Here is a 19,174-nt window from a genome sequence, read left to right on the forward strand (position 1 = left end):
AACATGTCTACAAATTCTTCAGTATTCTTCCCTTGTAGAACTTAATTCCCCTCCTTGAGCGTGGGCTGGACTCGGTGACGGGACAAAGTGAAGGTGACAGTGTACTGTTTCAGGGACTAGGTCATAAAACGCACTGTGAGCTCCCCCTTGCTCTCTTGGATCACGTCTGTGGGATCCCCCACGGCTCTGGGGGAAGCCCGCTGCCATGTCAGAAAGGCCAGCCAACAGCCATGGGAGCTCGCCTCTGGGAGGTGGATTCTCCAACCTCAGCCCAACCTGCACAGGACTGTAGCCCATGCTGACTTCCTGACTGCAACCGCATGAAGTGCTCTGAGCCAGAACCACCCTGCTAAGCCACTCAAAATTCCTGATCCACAGAAAATGTGAGATAATAAGTGTTTATTGTTTGAAGCCATGAAGTTCCAGGTAATTTATTATGCAGCCACAGATACCTGATATACTTGGATACAACTAAGATGATATATTAATAATCGCAGTGGATAATATTTATTGGATGCTTATTATACATCACTTACTGTGCTAAATGTTTCATTTAATGTTCACACGTACCCTATGAGGCAAGCACTATTATTAACTTCATTTTATAGATCAAGAGCTGAGGCATAAGCAAGTTAAATATCCTGCCCAAGGACACAGACAGCATTGTATTTCATGGATTATACTAGGCATATTTTTTCATATTTACCATCTCTGAAATCAGGATGCCTCTTAACAATCCAGGATGTCTCACAGTTGCTGGCAACAAGGTAGCAGTTTAATACAACTGCAATTGTGTGCGCCTGTGTGACCTTGGCCATTGCCGTTCATGGTGTTATCGCTTCCTTCGAGTTACGTGGACTGTACCTAACAGCTGTTTAAGATATTTTCAAAAGCGTAGTCTATGACTTGTAAATAAAATTAAAAGTTGTTGTGTACACAAATAGACAACAGAGCAGATCGTAAATTTTATATTTGAGATGCAAATATTTATTGCTGAAGGAATGACAATTCCTTATTTTCTAGCAAAACGACTACCAAATCCTTTGCGAGACCTAAAAAGGAAGATGCCCATAAATAGCTAAAACTGTTTCTCTTTATTCCTGAGATATGTGCAAAAGGATTGCTTATCACATGCCAAGGGGGGCACTGTAAAGAATGGCCAGAATCCTTGAAAAAGAAGAAAGAAATTCCAAGGCAATAAGACATTAGTAGAACTGAGGCAGGTGCCATGTAGAACGATTATTAAGGCACTGCTTCCTAGTTTAATTGGTGACATTGTTTTCCTTCATAGTGTTTAAAATAATAATGATGTATCTTATGATTGGTGGTGTCTTAGAGATGATACAATACATTAAGTGGTGGGACTTGGGTTTGAAGCTGGGTCATGTAATTTCAAAGTTGACATTCTTGATCACTACCCAAAGTGTCTCCCTTACAATCTGGCTTATTGGGAGCTTAAAGAATGCCCAATAAACTCAATACAGTAACTTAAGGAAAGGTTATTCAAAATTACTTCCCATCTCTGAAAAAGTACAGGGGATTGGTTGCACAACAGAGGGAATATACTGGATCCTACTAAACTGTGACCTTAAAAATGGTTAAGATGATAAATATTATGTTATGTGTATTTTAACACAATTAAAATATAAATATGCAAATAAATATTTTTCATCTCAAGTATCCAGTTTATTTCTGTCTCTGGACCATGGTGGAAGGTATTGGCAAGTGGTGGAGGATATAGTTAATACTCTGTACCATAATATCAAAAAAGCACTGAAGTTCTGCATCCTCATTATGGTGCTGGTTACAAGGATGTACTCATCTGTCCAAACTCATCAAACCAAATGAGAACATTTACTGCATATAAAGTATGCCTCAACAATAACAAAATTGAATTGAAAATCTGAGTGGAGAACCAAGCACAGGAAAAAACAAATATTTAGTAAACATTATTGATACTAAAGAAACTTAGAAATTGTTGAGTTCTAAGATCTTCAATCTTATTTCCATAATTCATCATATTTGCTCTTCCATCTGAGCTTGGTGCATGTGTGAGAAGAAATTATACCCTGTCTATGGCATGCACCCAATCTGCCAATATGGTTTCCCTAAAGAAGGGGTTTGACATGATGAGTCCATGATGATCTCATGCTGATTCCTAGGGAAAATCATACCTTTATCTAAGTATTCACACACATTTGTTTAATAGTCCAATTTGTTAATTTAACTTGGAACAGAATATCTATTAAGTTTAGTTGACAAAATGATTTATTTCTTCACTCTCCCTTTATGAAGTAGAAGGAAGGAAGTAGAAGGAAACCAGCAAGTTTCTCTTCCCTTCAACATTGAACAGTTGGGAGGAACTTCTCAGGTCCTCACTGGGAGCACCAAAGAAGGAAATTATATGAGTCTTACCCCCAAATCTTTTCTTCAGTTGCAGGTGGGAATCCTGCACCTATACTCTCAGAAGAGGGCAAGTAACCCTTGGACCAACTGATCTCATGTTCCTGAGCCATTTCTCTGTGTTTAGGAAGATAAAGTAATGCTGGGGAAAGGGGCAGAGTGCTACTCAGTCCCTGCCAGGAAGGCTGGGGAACAGACTCTTCTTCTGAGCACGAGTGTTGGGTGTGAGGTAGGAAAGGAGCGAAACTCAGCACAAGTAGATAAAGCTACACTATGAGCTTCTCTCTGTTAAATGCCAAGCAACACAACTGAAGAGAGGAGACCCATTTTAGCCTTGTGTTGCAAGAATTAGGCTGGGGAGTTTTGCTGTGAAGATAGCTGAAGAGAGGCTGGATAAACTGCTCACCATGACAATCCACACCAGAAACAAAGGAAAGGGTTTCAGGGTTTCACTCTGTCCCTGTGTGGTACTCTACCTCCACCCCAGAGTTATCTAGGTTTTACTTGACCGCCACGATCTGTCACAGACCAGAGAGAGGCCAAGCAGGGATCGGCATGCACAGTTGAGCCCATAACATAGTTCCTGTTAATTTTAGAGGAACGAGTGGTTTCAGAGTGGGGATGGGAACCCCAAAGCCAGAATATGAAAATGCAGCAACGCATATGGATTCTGCCAACAGGCCTGAATGAAATGGCTTACCAGCTCAGTACCTCTGTTTCTCCTACCGTAAAATGAAATCAATATTTAATTATCTCTCTCAAGTTCTCTCTCCCCACCCCCACCTCACGGGTCCACTTTATTCCTCTTCTTCTTTTATTCATTTACTTAACTGCTATTTCTTTAATACCACCATATGATGGTCACTGCTCCAGGCCTATAAAATGATGGGCAAACCAGAGTCCCTGCCCTCACAGAGCTTCCAGGCTGGTGAGGAAAACATATTTATTTAGATGAATACTATCAAGACAAAGAACAGAGGACTCAGTCACTTAGTTATTCTTAGTGGAGTAACATGTGAGGTACTATGTGGAGAAGTCCTCTGTTGGAAAATCCTGACCAGAAACAAGAATAATGAAGACACTAAGGTTGACAGATGAGAGGGTGACAGTGGGATTATGGAGTCTCAGCAGCTCAGGTGGGATGTGTAGGGAGAATGAAAGGCAGAGACAGAGAGAATGAGAAAAGGCCTCTCGACTAACTCCCATTCTACCCTCACCTCTCTCTCTGTGATGATGGCCCGCCTCCCGCTGACTCCACATTTTACCCACAGTCCATATAGCCAACAGCGTTCTTTTCTCTCTGTGGCCTTTATATCTTCCCCCCCCCCCCCCCCCCCGCTGGAGCAGGGAGGTGATTGGGGAGTGGAAGGGCATGCATGCTGGGTTCTTGTGTCCAGGACATCAAGACAGCAGAGGAGGGCCCTGGGGAGAGGTAGGTTTGCAAACTACACTGTCAGGGTGAACTTACGTTGTTGTTAATGACTTTGATGTTATTAGGCTAGACAGAGGGATGTCGATGTGAATCATCTTCAGTGTTATTCCATATTCATAATGGACTAAATATAGTCAGAGGAATGGGACCAGCGGGCACAAGCCCCTGGATGGTCGTAGTAGATGATCCCATGATGAAATTAAGTGCCAGCCCAGCTCCTTTGTTCCCCAAGGGGCATAGAAACCCATATCCCCATTCTCCAACCCAAAGATGAAACCAAGACACGGTTGTTAGCTTTTTACCCTTCTTTTCCAGTAGCCAAATTTAAATACCATTTCACGAGGCCAGGCATTTTGCTCTGATTTGTGGAGATTTAGAGTGCACAGATCCAGCCGGAGGCAGCCAATCCCAAGGCAGTCTGTGCCTCTTCCTAAGGCTGTCTGTGCCTCTGTCCAGTGCCATAGCCTCGAGGCCATGATTTTCATTAAATGAGAAGGTTAATGTTTTCACTTATGTAAAGAAGAATATGAAGGGATGAGGGGAGGGGTTGCAACTATGAAAATAAATAAGCTTTTTTCTTTGTAACATAATGAAAGGAGGAGGTAGAGAAGAGGAAGAAGTACATAAAAAGAGTCATTGATCTACTCAATAAAATTCAAAATTAAGAACTCAGATGGTAATGCCTAGAATGCTAGAAGTTTCAGATCATAGGTTTTGATGGATTAAATTTAATGTTAACTGTATGTACATGTGCCATTGAGCATTTAGTTCCAAATAAAGGCAAAAAGTTGCTAAGAGAACAAGCATGAAATTCAGGAGTTGAAAGTGAAGCAGCAGCCATTACTCTCTGAAGTTCTTTGCAGTTTGATACGATGACAAGCAGAAGAGGTGCCTAGCAAGTTCCAGCTTGTCCTCACTCTCCTTCACTCCATACCCAGCTCTTCTGCCTGACTGTCAGTCCTGCAGGCCAACAACCAGCTCAGCCCACATCCAGCCTCCTGGCAGCAGACCCCCAGAGGTCGGTATGGAAGCAATGGATTCCCAGTTTTCCCCTCCACAAGTTTCTCTCTACACAGTCCCACTCTGGCCATCTATCATGCCTGGTTTCTTAGTTTCCCTTGTAAGCTCTTACTTGTCTACACATATCAGTGCCTCCTTCTGTGAGCCTCTAACTTCCCATTCCACATCTTCATTTCTTAAACTCTTCTCATAATTGTGTAAGGTATGATTTCTATGATGAGTGACTTATCTTACAGCTTGGAGCTGAGATATCTGAAAACTTAACAAAGTATAATCTTGTGGGTAGCCGAATTACCATGCAAGTTGAATTTATAAGCTCGCAGAATCTCTTATGTTAAATTTAGTGCATTAATTGGAAAGAATAAAGGCACCAATATTTGGAATGGTGATATATGAATAGATTCAAATGAAGCCAAGGACCTTGAACTCCCATATTCTGCAAGATTTTTTATTTTTCCTATTACTGGCAGCATACTGTTCTGCCCTATCTGCCCTAGTCTTCCTTTCCCTGAAGAACCTGTGATGGCATCTCTTGTCTTGCCGGGCAATGCTGATCCTCCTCAAGACTATCCCTACAACCACGCATCCCTTTTAGAGCTACATCCAGACTCAAGTCCCATCAGGTCCCCAAGGAGTCATCTCAAAGTGTGACCCATAAGGAGATAACACAGAAAATGAATCCAAGATTTGTTGACTATATAATAAAAAGTCTGGGGCAACATGTATAAAAAAGGAACCTAAAAGTTTGGATCAGAATGGAAGGAATATAATATTAGGCCAGGACAAACTTATTGACATGAGTACAATAAGCAAAGGTCCTGAATTTAGTGTTTTAATTTGAGGGACTTAGAAAGGCTCTAATAGTTTGTATAAAAATTAAGATCCAAGTTTATGCTATTTAAAAGAGATGCACTTCAAATATAAATAAAAGGAAAAAAAGATTTTTTTAAGAAAGACACACCAAACAGTAAGCATAAGCATAATATCAGGGAAAATAGATTTCAAAACAAAAAGTATTGCCAGAAATAAAGAGAAACATTAACTAATGATAAAGACCATTTCATCAGAAGACAAAAGAATTGTAATTGTATGTGAACATAATAACAGAGCTTAAAAATACATAAAGTAAAACCTAACAGAATGAAATAAAGAAGTTAATCTTAGAGATCTTAATACTCCACTATCATAATGGACAGGACAACTGGATAAAAATTTGTAAGACTATGAAGATACAAATGACACTTTCAACTACCTTCACCTTAAAGATATTTATACAATATTATGCCCAAAATGAAAAATAGAATACACATTGTTAAGAAGATATAGGTCATGGTGGCGCCTGGGTGGCTCAGTCGTTAAGCGTCTGCCTTCGGCTCAGGTCATGATCCCAGAGTCCTGGGATCGAGCCCCGCATCGGGCTCCCTGGTCTGCGGGAAGCCTGCTTCTCCCCCTCCCACTCCCCCTGCTTGTGTTCTCTTTCTTGCTGTGTATCTCTCTCTGTCAAATAAATAAAATCTTTAAAAAAAAAAAAAAAGAAGATATAGGTCATATTTTGAGCCATAAATGTCTCAATAAATCTCAAAGATTGAAATCTTAAAGTATATTTTTATCACAATGGATTAAGTTAGAAATTGGTAACAAAAAAAAAACCCCAAATATTTTAAAACTAAACAATACTTCTTAATAACTCACAAGTTATTATGATAATAATAACTCATAAGTCAAAAAAATAAATCACAAGTAGAAAATACTTTGAACTAAATGATAATGGAATGATAATATATAAAATTTATTAGGTATAGGAGAAATAGTACTTAGAGGGAAATTTATAGCTTTCAATGCTTATATTAGAAAAGAAGAAAGATTTAAAATCAATGGTCTAAGTCTTTATCTCAAGCAAACTAAAACCACAGAAAAGGAAAAAAAAAATATGGGCAGAAATCATTAAATAGGAACAGTCAAATAATAGAGGAAACTGACAAAACCAGTAATCAGTTTTTGAAAGATTAATGAGATTGATAAACTGATGGCTGATTGATCAAGGAAAAGAAGAGAAAACACAAAGTACCAACATGAGGAATGAAAGTGGGGTAATGTTACAGATTCTGCAGATATTAAAAGGATAATAAGGTTAAATTTTATCCTAATAAATGCAACATCTTAGATGAAACAGACAATCTCCTAGTAAGACATAACTTATTAAAACTGACACAGAAGAAATAGGAAATGGAAGTAGTCCTATCTATTTTAAAAATTGGATCAATAATAAAAAAACTTTACCACAAAGAAAACTCCATGCTCAGATGCTTTCACCAGTCAACTCCACCAAATATATAAAGGAAGAAGGAATAACAATCTTTAAAAACCTTTTAAAAAAATAGAGAGGAAAGGAAAACCCAATAATTTCTTCATAAGTCCAATATAACCTTAACATCAAAATTCAACAAGATATCACGAGAAAGGAAAATCAAAGGTTAGCATCTTTTATTACATGAACACAAAGCAATCCTTAACAAAATTTAGCAAATCTCTTCAAGACTAAGTGGAATTTATTCCTGAAATGCAATGTTGGTTCAATAACTAAAAATCAAAGTAATTAATCACAATGACAGAATGAAAGAGAAAAACATATGACCACCACAATGGAGATGGGAAAGACTGTCAAAATTCAACAAATACTTACAATTTTAACAATTCTCAGACTAGGAATAGAAGGAAACCTCAACCTGATAAAAGATGTCTATGAAAAACCTATGCAGGAGGAAAAGATGGCAGAGGAGTAGGAGACCCTATTCCAACCGGTCCTGGGATTGAGCTGGATATCCTCCAGACCACTCTGAACACCCACGAAATCAGCCTGGGATGTAAGAAGATAGATCTGGATCTCTACAAGCAGAATACTGCAGGCGGTTGGTTTTGAGGTATGAAGCAGGGAGCCAAGATTCTGCAGGCACATATCTGAAGATAAACAGAAGGGGGAGGGAGCCAAGCCGCTGGGATCCTACACCACCGTGAGCGATAGCCTCCAGCGCTGGGTACCAGGCAAAGACTCACAGACTGGTAGCGGCAGACCAGTAGCGGTGGGGAAAGGACTTTAGGGCAGCCCCCCAGACTGAAACCCAGACCAGCAGGACCACTGTGCCAACTGGGAGCAGCTGGCAGTTTTAGAAGCACAAAGGGCAGAGACGTGCCCCGACCCGGAGGCAAGGACTGGGAGCCCTGCTGAGGGGTGCACAACCTAGGATGCTGCAGTTTATAGCAGCACAGACAGAAACGGAGATAGTGTTGCCTGGAGAGCTCACTGGAGAACAGACAGCAATCTCTCTGCTCTGAGGCAGAGGGTTGAAAACGATCTCTTCTGCTCTGACTCTCGGAAGAGACACGTATAGCCACCAGGGAAAGCTGCCAGAGAACAAAAGCCCCCAAAAACCGGTTTTCACTGAGCCCATCCCCTCCCACAGAGGGCAGGGCAACTCTGCCCAAACACAGTTGCCTGAGTAACAACATGGCAGATCCCTCCTCCAGAAGGCAGGCTGGGAGAACAAGAGGCCGACAACACTAAGGCCCCTATAAAACAGGTGCATCCTGCTTGGGTTGTGGTCAATAATTTGGATTCTGTACATTCCCTCAACCACCCCTCAACAGAATGACTAGGAGGAGGAACCGCCAAAATAGGAAAGACTCAGAGACTGTGACTTCTGCCACAGATTTACAAATGGATACAGATATAACCAAGATGTCAGAAATGGAATTCAGGGTAGCAGTTGTGAAGACAATAGCTAGAATGGAGAAATCGATTAATAGCAACAAAGAGTCTCTAAGGGCAGAAATGAAAGCTGAACTGGCAGAACTTAAAAATCTTATCAATGAGATCCAATCTAATCTAGATATCTAACAGCTAGGGTAAGTGAGGCAGAAGAATGAATTAGTGATCTAGAAGACCAATTGATAGAAAGGAAGGATAAAGAGGAGGCCAGGGAGAATCAACTCAAAATCCATGAAAACAGAATTAGAGAAATAAGTGACACCATGAAACATTCCAATGTCAGAATTATTGGGATCCCTGAGGGGATGGAGAGAGAGAGAGGACTAAAAGATATATTTGAGCAAATCGTAGGTGAGAACTTCCTCAATCTGGGGAATGAAACAAACATTCGTGTCCTAGAGGCAGAGAGGACCCCTACCAAGATCAAGGAAAACTGGCCAATGCCCCGGCATACAATAGTAAAACTCGCAAATCTTAGAAGCAAGGAAACCATCTTAAGAGCAGTTAGGGGGAAGAGGTTCCTTACGCACAGAGGGAGGAATATCAGAATAACGTCAGACCTCTCCACAGAGACCTGGCAAGCCAGAAATGGCTGGCAGGACATATTCAGGGTACTAAATGAGAAGAACATGCAGCCAAGAATACTTTATCTGGCAAGGCTGTCATTTAGAATGGATGGAGAGATGCAGAGCTTCCAAGACCAGCAGAAACTAAAAGAATATGTGACCACTAAGCCAGCCCTGCAAGAAATACTAAGGGGGGTTCTATAAAAGGAGAAAGACCCCAAGAGTGATATAGAACAAAAATTTACAGAGACAATCTATAGAAACAAGGACTTCACAGGCAATGTGATGACAACAAATTCGTATCTTTCAGTAATCACTCTCAACATGAATGGCCTAAATGCTCCCATATAATGGCACAGGGTTCCAGATTGGATAAAAAGACAGGACCCATCCATATGCTGTCTAAAAGAGACTCATTTTGAACCTAAAGATACATCCAGACTGAAAGTGAAGGGATGGAGATCCATCTTCCATGCCACAGACCTCAAAAGAAAGCTGGGGTAGCAATTCTTTTATCAAAAAAATTAGATTTTAAGCTAAAGACTATAATTAGAGACACAGAGGGACACTATATCATTCTTAAAGGGTCTATCCAACAAGAAGATCTAACAATTGTAAATATCTACACCCCCAACATGGGAGCAGCCATCTACATAAACTAAATGTTAACCAAAATAAAGAGTCATATTGATAATAAGTTAATTGTAGGAGACCTCAATACTCCACTCTCAGCAATAGACAGATCATCTAAGCAGAAAATCAACAAAGAAACAAGAGCTTTGAATGACACACTGGACCAGATGGACCTCATAGATATTTACAGAACATTCCACCCTAAAACAACAGAATACTCATTCTTCTCGAGCACACACGGATCACGACTAACACCAAGGAAATAGAAACAATTATTAGAAATTATCATCAACAACTATATGCCAATAAATTAAGCAACGTGGAAGAAATGGATGCCTTCCTGGAAACCTATAAACTGCCAAGACTGAAACAAGAAGAAATTGACAACCTGAATAAGCCAATAACCAGTAACGAGATTGAAGCAGTGATCAAAAACCTCCCAAAAAACAAGAGTCCAGGGCCTGATGGATTCCTGAGGAATTCTACCAAACATTCAAAGAAGAAATAATACCTATTCTACTGAAGCTGTTTCAAAAAATAGAAACAGATGGAAAGCTTCCAGACTCATTCTATGAGTCCAGCATTACCTTACTCCCCAAACCAGGCAAAGACCCCATCAAAAAGGAGAATTTCATACCAATATCACTAATGAATATGGATTCCAAAATTCTCAACAAGATCCTAGCTAATAGGATCCAACAATACATTAAAAGGATCATCTACCATGACCAAGTGGGATTTATCCCCAGGATGCAAGGGTGGTTCAACATTCATAAATCAATCAATGTGATAGAACACATTAGTAAGAGGAGAGAGAAGAACCATATGGTCCTCTCAATTGATGCAGAAAAAGCATTTGACAAAATGCAGCATCCTTTTCTGATTAAAACTCTTCAGAGTATAGGGATAGAGGGAATATTCCTCAAGTTTATAAAATCCATCTAGGAAAAACCCACAGCGAATACCATCCTCAATGGGGAAAAGATGAGAGCCTTTCCCTTAAGATCAGGAACACGTCAAGGATGCCCACTCTCACCACCATTGTTCAACATAGTACTAGAAGTCCTAGCAACAGCATTCAGACAACAAAAAGAAATAAAAGGTATTCAAATTGGCAAAGAAGTCAAACTCTCCCTCTTCGTAGATGACACGATACTTTATGTGGAAAATCTAAAAGACTCCAGCCCCAAATTACTAGAACTCATACAGCAATTCAGTAATGTGGCAGGATATAAAATCAATGCACAAAAATCAGTCACTTTCTTATACACTAACAATGCAACTGTATAAAGAGAAATTAGAGAAACGATTCCATTTACAATAGCACCAAAAACCATAAGATACCTCAGAATAAACCTAACAAAAGATGTAAAGGATCTATACTCTAGGAACTACAGAACACTCATGAAAGAAATGGAAGAGGACACAAAAAGATGGAAAAACATTCCATGCTCATGGATCAGAAGAATAAACATTGTTAAAATGTCTATGCTACCCAGAGCAATCTGTACCTTCCACACCATCCCGATCAAAATTCCAATGACATTTTTCAAAGTGCTGGAACAAACAATCCTAAAATTTGTATGGAATCAGAAAAGACCCCAAATTGCCAAGGAAATGTTGAAAAAGAAAAATAAAGCTGGGGGCATCACGTTGCCGAATTTCAAGCTATATTACAAAGCAGTGATCACCAAGACAGCAGGGTACTGGCACAAGAACAGCCATATAGACCAATGGAACAGAATAGAGAGCCCAGATATGGACCCTCAACTCTATGGTCAAATATCTTCGGCAAAGCAGGAAAAAATATGCAATGGAAAAAAGACAGTCTCTTCAATAAATGGTGCTTGGAAAATTGGACAGCTATATACAGAAGAATGAAACTCGACCATTCTCTAACACCATACACAAAGATAAACTCAAAATGGATGAAAGACCTCAATGTGAGACAGGAGTCCATCAAAATCCTAGAGAAGAACATAAGCAGTAACCTCTTTGACATTGGCCACAGCAACTTCTTTCAGGATACATCTCCAAAGGCAAGTGAAACAAAAGCAAAAATGAACTTTTGGGACTTCATCAAGATAAAAAGCTTCTGCACAGCAAAGGAAACAGTCAACAAAACAAAGAGGCAACCCACAGAATGGGATAAGATATTTGCAAATGACACTACAGACAAAGCGCTGATTTCTAAGATCTATAAAGAATTTCTCAAACTCAACACCCAAAAAACAAACAATCGAGTCAAAAAGTGGGCAGAAGACATGAATAGACACTTCTCAAAAGACATACAAATGGCTAACAGACACATGAAAAAATGTTCATCATCATTAGCCATCAGGGAAATTCAAATCAAAACCACATTGAGATACCACCTTACATCAGTTAGAATGGCAAAAATGGACAAGGCAAGAAACAACAAATGTTGGAGAGGTTGTGGAGAAAGGGGAACCCTCTTACACTGTTGGTGGGAATGCAAGTTGGTACCGCTACTTTGGAAAACAGTGTAGAGGTGCCTCAGAAAATTAAAAATAGAGCTACCCTATGACCCAGCAATTGCACTCCTGGGTATTTACCCCAAAGACACAGATGTAGTGAAAAGAAGGGCCATATGCACCCCAATATTCATAGCAGTAATGTCCGCAATAGCCAAACTGTGGAAAGAGCCGAGATCCTCTTCAACAGATGAATGGATAAAGAAGATGTGGTCCATATATACAATGGAATATTACTCAGCCATCAGAAAGGATGAATACCCAACTTTTACATCAACATGGATGGGACTGCAGGAGATTATGCTAAGTGAAATAAGTCAAGCAGAGAAAGTCAATTATCATATGGTTTCACTTATTTGTGGAACATAAAGAATAGCATGGAAGACATTAGGAGAAGGAAGGGAAAAATGAAGGGGGAGGGAATCGGAGGGGGAGACAAACCATGAGAGACTATGGACTCCGAGTAACAAACTGAAGATTTTAGAGGGGTGGGGGGTGAGGGGATGTGTTAGCCCGGTGGCGGGTATTAAGGAGGGCATCTATTGCATGGAGCACTGGGTGTTATACAAAAACAATGAATCATGGATCACTACATCAAAAACTAATGATGTACTGTATGGTGACTAACATAACATAATTAAATTAAATTAAATTAAAAAAAAACCTATGCAATCATTATTCCTAATGGTGATAATGGTGACATATTGAATGTCTTCCCCTGAAGACTGGGAGCAAGGCAAGGATGTCTGCTCTTACCACTTCTGGTATTATCCAGGGCAACAAGCAAGGGGGAAAAAAGCATACAGTTTCAAAAAGAAGTAGTAAAATATTCATAGATGAAATAATTGTTTACATAGAAAATTTTATGAATCTTTTTAAAAAAGATATTAAACTTCATAAGTGCAATTAGAAAGGTTACCAGATACAAGGTCAATATAAAAAGCAGCAAATAATTGGAAAATGAAACTTAAAAAAAAAAAAAAACTTCACTTACAATTGCATCAGCAAATATAAAAAAATGTAAGAACAAATTTAACAATAATCCTGTAAGACTTCTACCCGGAAAATACAGAACAGCTGATATAACTTAGCATCTAAATAAATAGAGATATCATTCCCATAGTTTGGAAGACTCAACATTGTTAACATGTGGGTTCTCCTCGCCCCAATCTACAGATTGAACACAATCCCTACCACACCTACAGTGTTTTTAAAATAGAAATTGATAAGTTGATTCTAAATATATGTGGAAATTCAAAGACCCAGAATGACCAAAACAATCTAAAAAAGAGTGACCAAAGTTGAATCCTGAGCTCTGATTTCAAGACCTACCATAAAGCTACAGTAATCAAGTATGGAATTGGCATAATGATAGTTGGATCAATGGAACAGAATGGAGGGCCCAGAAATAGACCCCCACATATAAAGTAAATTGATTTTCAACAAAGCTGCCAAAGCAATTCAGTGAGCAAAGGAAATATCTTACAACAAATTGTGCTGAAACAATTGGCTATTTGTATGGGGGGGGAAAATGAACCTTGACCTCTACTCAATATAGTTATATTGCTATTTCAGTTAAATCAGTAAAGACTATAAATACTGTTAATAGTAGAGCCATTTATGGTTCTATGATTACATTTACTTTCTCGTAAGATTTGTTTTGTTTTAGTGTTTCCTCTAGCCTTCCTTTTGGGGTTGTGCTACTCTCTTTTTCAAGCTTTCCATCATATCTAGATTTCCTTTACCATGAAACAATTCAGTGCCATTTGCCTTGTTTCCAGGTTGTGGGATGGTTCAAGTCCCCGTCCTGGGATTCAGATTGAAAAAGCAGCACTGCCTGAGGCTTGCTCTTTTTATGAGAGAAGGCAGAATAGAAGAGGCCAAAGTTAACCTCACGAGCACACTTAAAGCCTCTGATCAATATGGTATATGTCACATGTACTCGCAATCCACCAGATGAAGTAAGTCACATAGCCAAGCCTCAAAGGGAGGGGAAGTACATTTCTCTGTAGCAGAGGGGAGAGAAGTGGGTGTTCACCAAATAATAACATAATTCCCATGTATCTTCTTCTTTCTGGGTGCATGTTTGAAAATGCATTTATTTTACCCTCTTTTGACTAGTAGTTTGGTTAGTGGGGAATTCTTCATTGAAAATAATTTTTCATTAGTAATTTGAGGAAATTGCCCTACCGACTTCTAGCATCCAGTATGGCTGAGAGAATATATGGTCTTTTCTCATCAAAGTGACCTATTGTTTCCTCTCCAAAAACATCCTTTTTATCTTTGGTGTTCTGATATTCCACAATGGTGTGTCCATATTTTGATCTTTTTCCAATTATTTTAATTAACAACTGGGAAGGCCTTCCAATCTGGACACAAACAGCCCTCACTCTGGAACATTCTGTTGTACTCTTTCTTTGATAATTTCCCCCCTTCTCCATTTCTCTGCTCTTTCTAGAACTCTTCCCTGGGGTGATCTTCTAAGGCTGACCTTTCAACTCATATATCCCATTTCTGCCCATTTGTGTGTTTGTAGGGACTTTCTTTAATATTTTAATAATATTAAAATAAAAATTTAATAAATAAAAAATAAAATAAAAAATAAATATATATTTATATAAAAATTAATATAAAATAAATATAAATATAATAATAATAAATTAATATTTTTATTTCAATATCTCAGTTAAGATGCTTTTGGCCCACAAGTGAGGACTCAACTCAAAATGGTTTGAACCAAAAGGGGATTATCTCCCACAGAAAAAGTCCAGAGGTGGGTGGCACAAGGGATTAATAAACTCAGCTTCTTAATGACATAGGGGCTCTGGCAACTTCAATGTGTCATCCTTATGGTTGGACCTGGAGACTTTTAGTATCAAGGTGACTGCAGCAACTCCAAGCATCATAGCCTCACACAACTAGATCTGAAGGAACAAAAGGAAACGTCTGCATTGTGTCCTTTTTTACTAGTAAGAAAAATCTTTCCCAGAAACATTACTGCAGACTTGGCCTCAAACCTCATTGGCCAGTATTATATTCACATACCCATTCCTAAGCCAATGACGTGACAGAGAGAACAGAATTACCACTATTATCTTAATCAAGATCTACTCCTGGTGCCGGGAAGGGGCCAAGTTTCCCCTGAAACATGAGGCATTTGGAGAAGGATGACCTCAATCAGGATTCTGTCAGAAAAGGGGAAGAGAGGACAACGGCTGTTGCATGGGCCACCGACAGCCATTTTGGCTACCAGAGTCCTCATGTCAGACAACTCTTTCTACTTTGCTTTCTCCATTCTAATAATTTCTTGTTTTATGAATGCTAATTATTCATATTATCTCAGAGGAGTCTAACTAGGGTTTTATTTATGTTCTCTTGGATTTTCTTACTTGTTAAGGTTTTCCATGAGGATATTTTATTCTAGCTTATCTCCATCTTCTCTTTCATGGTGTTCAAAATCCTCAACTGTCTGTTGATCCTGAGTTGTATCTGTATCTTAAATGTGACAACCAAGAGCTGACTAGGGGTTTGGTGCCTATAGGCGGGTATTCATCTGTTAGGCTATGGCCCAGGTTGATCAGGCCAGAAATGTATGATTATTTTTTAGGGAGATCCCTAGAAGAGAAAATGCAGAGTTCTTTTCTCTAAAAGATATCCAATTTTTCAACTTAGGAAAGAATATTCTGGAAGCCAGGTTTAATGGAGAGGCTAAGGAATGCCAAGTATTCCATGTATGTGCTTTCAATTAATCCATCTGTCCATAACCCCATGGTATCTTTCTCTTCTCTCTTCACTCTCCCAGCCACATGCCTGCAGCCCCTGCCCTAGTTCCTATGCTATATGAGGCTCCTGCTCTATCCTTCCTCTGGCCTCAGCCCTTCCCACTGGGCAAGGAGTTTGAGGAGCCAAGGGAGGATCCATCCAATATTCACAGTTCCCCTTCTAGACCATGCTCTGAGTAACTGGTACCCCAGAAGTCCCTGCCCACTCAGCCCCAACACTCTTCCTTCCAGGCACTGTGTGGGCTTCTCCCCAGGCCTTGGATGGTAGTCAAGGGGTGGCCATTTGTGGGGGTGTAAATGGAGCCACAATATGCCAACTGGGCTGGCTATGCAGGTGCACAGACAGCCCTGAGTGGTACAGAACAGGGGGCAGGGGAGGGAAGGGGTGCCAGCTGGGGGCTGAGGGACCCCACGTGTACTTTTGCTATGGGTCCCACAAAGGACAGGAGGGAGCTTGTTTTCTGTTTCTCACACCTGGTACTTGCAAATGCCAAGCCTCTCTGGGATTAGGAAGGTGAAGAACAACATCCTCAGCTGTATCATCCAGGTGTTCTCTAGGCTCATGCTTCTCAAACTCGACTGTATATAGGGATGATCTGAGCCCATTAAATGCATATTCCAGGCCCCACTCACGGAGTCAGATTCAGTGGGTGTGGCACGGGGCCCACAAATTTACTTTCCTAGCATAAATCTAACCAAAGAGGCAAAGGATCTGTACTCAGAAAACTATAAAATACTCATGAAAGAAATTGAGGAAGACACAAAGAAATGGAAAAATGTTCCATGCTCATGGATTGGAAGAACAAATATTGTGAAGATGTCAATGCTACCTAGAGCAATCTACACATTCAATGCCATCCCCATCAAAATACCATCCACTTTTTTCAAAGAAATGGAACAAATCATCCTAAAATTTGTATGGAACCAGGAAAGACCCCGCATAGCCAGAGGAATGTTGAAGAAGAAAAGCAAAGCTGGCGGCATCACAATTCCGGACTTCCAGCTCTATTACAAAGCTGTCATCATCAAGACAGTATGGTACTGGCACAAAAACAGACACATAGATCAATGGAACAGAATAGAGAGCCCAGAAATGGACCCTCAGCTCTATGGTCAACTCATCTTTGACAAAGCAGGAAAGAATGTCCAATGGAAAAAAGACAGTCTCTTCAACAAATGGTGTTGGGAAAATTGGACAGCCATATGCAGAAGAATGAAACTGGACCATTTCCTTACACCACACACAAAAATTGACTCCAAATGGTTGAAAGACTCAATGTGAGACAGGAGTCCATCAAAATCCTAAAGGAGAACACAGGCAGCAACCTCTTCGACCTCAGCCGCAGCAACTTCTTCCTAGAAACATCGCCAAAGGCAAGGGAAGCAAGGGCAAAAATGAACTATTGGGACTTCATCAAGATGAAAAGCTTTTGCACAGCAAAAGAAACAGTCAACAAAACCAAAAGACAACCGACAGAATGGGAGAAGATATTTGCAAATGAGGTATCAGATAAAGGGCTAGTATCCAAAATCTATAAAGAACTTATCAAACTCAACACCCAAAGAATAAATAATCCAATCAAGGAATGGGCAGAAGACATGAACAGATATTTTTCCAAAGAAGACATCCAAATGGCCAATAGACACATGAAAAAGTGCTCAACATCGCTCGGCATCAGGGAAATCCAAATCAAAACCTCAATGAGATACCACCTCACACCAGTCAGAATGGCTAAAATTAACAAGTCAGGAAATGAGAGATGTTGGCGGGGATGCAGAGAAAGGGGAACCCTCCTACACTGTTGGTGGGAATGCAAGCTGGTGCAGCCACTCTGGAAAACAGTATGGAGGTTCCTCAAAAAGTTGAAAATAGAGCTACCATACGACCCAGCAATTGCACTACTGGGTATTTACCCGAAAGATACAAATGTAGGAATCCGAAGGGGTAGGTGTTCCCCGATGTTTATAGCAGCAATGTCCACAATAGCCAAACTGTGGAAAGAGCCAAGATGTCCATCGACATATGAATGGATAAAGAAGAGGTGGTATATATATACAATGGAATATTATGCAGCCATCAAAAGGAATGAGATCTTGCCATTTGCAACGACGTGGATGGAACTGGAGGGTATTATGTTGAGCGAAATAAGTCAAACAGAGAAAGACATGTATCATATGACCTCACTGATATGAGGAATTCTTAATCGCAGGAAACAAACTGAGGGTTGCTGGAGTGGGGGGTGGGGTGGGAGGGATGGGGTGACTGGGTGATAGACACTGGGGAGGGTATGTGCTCTGGTAAGCGCTGTGAATTGTGCAAGACTGTTGAATCTCAGATCTGTACCTCTGAAACAAATAATGAAATATATGTTAAGAAAAAAAAAAAGAAGAAGATAGCCGGAGGAGAAGAATGAAGGGGAGGAAATCAGAGGGGGAGACGAACCATGAGAGATGATGGACTCTGAAAAAGAAACTGAGGGTTCTAGCGGGGGCGGGGGGTGGGAGGATGGGTTAGCCTGGTGATGGGTATTAAAGAGGGCATGTTCTGCATGGAGCACTGGGTATTATACACAAACAATGAATCATGGAACACTTCATCTAAAACTAATGATGTAATGTATGGTGATTAACATAACAATAAAAAGGATTAAAAAAAAAATTACTTTCCTAGCAAATTCCTAGTAGCACTGCTTGGTCCAGACCTTGTAGGTCCCACTTCGATAGTTACAAGTTCCCTATATACATGCTCAGTCTCTCTCAATCCCACTCTCTCTCTCAAGAATTTGAATTTTTCATCTGTGATGTTCTCTTCATGGTTGTGTTTTATACCTTTATAATTTTTATTTACTATCATTTTAGTGGTTCCCCGAGAGGAAGAAAAGATAAATGTGTATGATCAGTTATTTTTTTTTGTGAAAGTTCCAAGAAAGGTTTTTAAAAATTGGTATTTAAAGGGGTAATTTTTATTTAACCGAAAATTAACTGAAGTGACTGCCTCTTCCTCCTGATGGTGACAGATAAATGGAGTGTTACATATTATCATAAAATAATGGTATTGAATCTAAGACTGGATTTGA

The sequence above is a fragment of the Neomonachus schauinslandi genome, chromosome 6 (genome assembly GCF_002201575.2).
Source record: "Neomonachus schauinslandi chromosome 6, ASM220157v2, whole genome shotgun sequence".
NCBI lineage: Eukaryota > Metazoa > Chordata > Mammalia > Carnivora > Phocidae > Neomonachus > Neomonachus schauinslandi.